A 2,500-nucleotide genomic window follows, 5' to 3' on the forward strand; every position below is an offset into this window, starting at 1 on the left:
ACAAACCGCATAATTGAGATGGCATTGCACTGAGTGAAAATGACGTAGCTGTTACAACCTCTTTTGTGTTTTATTGATGGATAATGAATGGTGAAGGTGGTTAAGGCTGGCGTATTTACCCGATGACCTTCAATTAATCGTTTTAAAGTCAGAACGTAAGGCCTCCTGGCTAGTTTCATTACAATGACAATTTCTCTTTAAGTTACTTTAAAGAGAAACGTTTCAGGATGCGAAAGGCGAATAAATGTTGGAGCTAAGAGCTTTGCACTGCGACGAACAGTACGTGGAAGCTTTAACGTTCCAAAGAATCTATGAATAAGGACTTTGAGAGAGGGCTTACGATTTCCAAGGACTTGGAGATCATGAAAGCTGCAAGAGGTCAAACTATCTGGTCTTCACGGATAGGGATCATGAACGAGCCTTGAGGCAGTGAACGTAAATTGAATTAAAAAAAACAAAAGTAACACAAATTTTACACGAGACTTTCGGTGAAAGATTTTAAATGCGACTTTCGTAATTGAAAGAAGCTGTTGAATTTAATACCGCTTCAGTTTTCGCGGTTTGAAAGCTCGTAGCTGCTAGGGCGGCAGAAAAAAAAAATTGACGCGGGATGGAACGCAAATTTGCCGCGATTTCAATGGTGCATCGAGTCGAAAGAACAAGTTGTTTTTTCCCAATTATAAGATAGTTAGTGAATTTTGTTGAGTTTTGCGGACCCATTGCAGGTGATTCGTTCTCATCCAATCGGAAAACGTAATGTATTTATTTGCTCTATGATTCGTGTAGGTTTGATTTGAATGAGTAAAATGTTAATTCATTTCTGCATGCTAGTTGATGCAATCGAAATTTATGAAACACATCCCGCCTCGTTTAGCCACACTATACGTGCCGTTTTTGTAGTACTATCACTTTATTGTTCATTCTGTCCAAAGATTAAAAGAAATGAATATATATTTATCTTTTCAAGAAACCGACCACCTGCCTTATTTTTGTGATGAATGCACAATGCAAGGATGATCATAAAATTGGAGGATATTTTTATATCTTCAAATGAGTTGGTGAGAAGGCAAAGAAAAAACGGACATAAAATATTTTCACAATCACCTTTAGCTGTTCACCTTGACTTGCTTGCAGCTCCAAGAAACTCATGCAATCGAGGTTGAGTAGCGACAACATAATTTCAAAACTGATAGCTTTAGTTTAGCGCTCAGTAGTATTTCGAGATTCTTCCATTGTGTTACTTTGTACAAAATGGACCAACTATATCCTAAAACTAAACTGTTTAAATCTAAACTGCAGGATCTGTTCAATTCAAGTTTGCTCAGTTTGAACTGTTAATATATTTTCTTGACGTGTGTTTAAAGATCTTACCTCCTCTATATCATGAACGGTGAAGTCTTTTTTTCTCGTTCTCTCTCCCGACTTTATCTTACTTTTGCTTTGGCAAAGGGAAAGCCTCATAACAAAAAAAAATTATACTTTTCACTAGCGAGGCTGAGTCATAAATAAACTCGACCTTTGGCGAAGACTGACCAATCATTGATCTCGCGCTTGCTCTTAGTTATGCAGCTGCGTGCAAACCTGGATATAAGTGAAAAATGTAAGCCGGAAACGAGACAGTCAATAAATAATGTTTGTGTGAGGGGGGCCTATGGTTGAAAGTCTTACTTGAAAGGACTTGGGAAGACTCACCATTTGTATAATAATGTCATAGCTGTAATTGGTTAGACGATATAATCTTTGTGAACAGGTATCACAAATCGTACGCTTGAGGCACTGAACCTTAAAGAATCCACTTGACACTGTTCCTCATTTTCAAAGATTTGGGACGTAATGCCCCGGTGACATATTCAGGCCCTTCGCGTGGGTAGGTGGGTGGTGGGTCTTGTTTGTTTGAAGATAAAAAAAGATACATATCAGCTCCCTCAGTGCTCGGTCCAAATTTGCCATAGGTCTTAGGTCTTGTCTGTTTCGAGAATTTCCAGTCGTTGAAAAAAAAAAAAGGGTTAGGGACCCACGACCCACCCACCCACGCCGATTAGACACTCTCTGTCTAATCGCCCTCTAAAACGAACACCACTGAAACGTGGGCTCAACTGTAATAATTAACAACTATTCACCGAAGTGGAGGTGGCTAGTTGTGGTGGAAGACTGAACTTAGAACATTGAAAACACGGAATTCCCGAAACGGTAAAATAAGCTCCAAAAGGCACAAGAAAACACCAGAGGTGAGTCATTTTCATCCCTTTTATTGAATGAACGTTAACTTGAGCGTTTTTTGGGCTTCATAATCGATCGGTATTTTATTTCCCATACAAAGTCTTACAACGCGTTTAAATTCTCAACGGCCGCCTGTAACGCAACACCGCTTGCACTCAAAGGTCATCTTCCCACTAGTAATCAATTATTACACGCTCTCTAGTGACGCGAACTTGGGCTGCCTATGATTTATGTTGTAGCATTAGAAGCGTAAAGCTATTAATATGCGTTTTACTATGCT

The sequence above is a fragment of the Montipora capricornis genome, chromosome 10 (assembly GCF_036669925.1).
Source record: "Montipora capricornis isolate CH-2021 chromosome 10, ASM3666992v2, whole genome shotgun sequence".
Lineage (NCBI taxonomy): Eukaryota > Metazoa > Cnidaria > Anthozoa > Scleractinia > Acroporidae > Montipora > Montipora capricornis.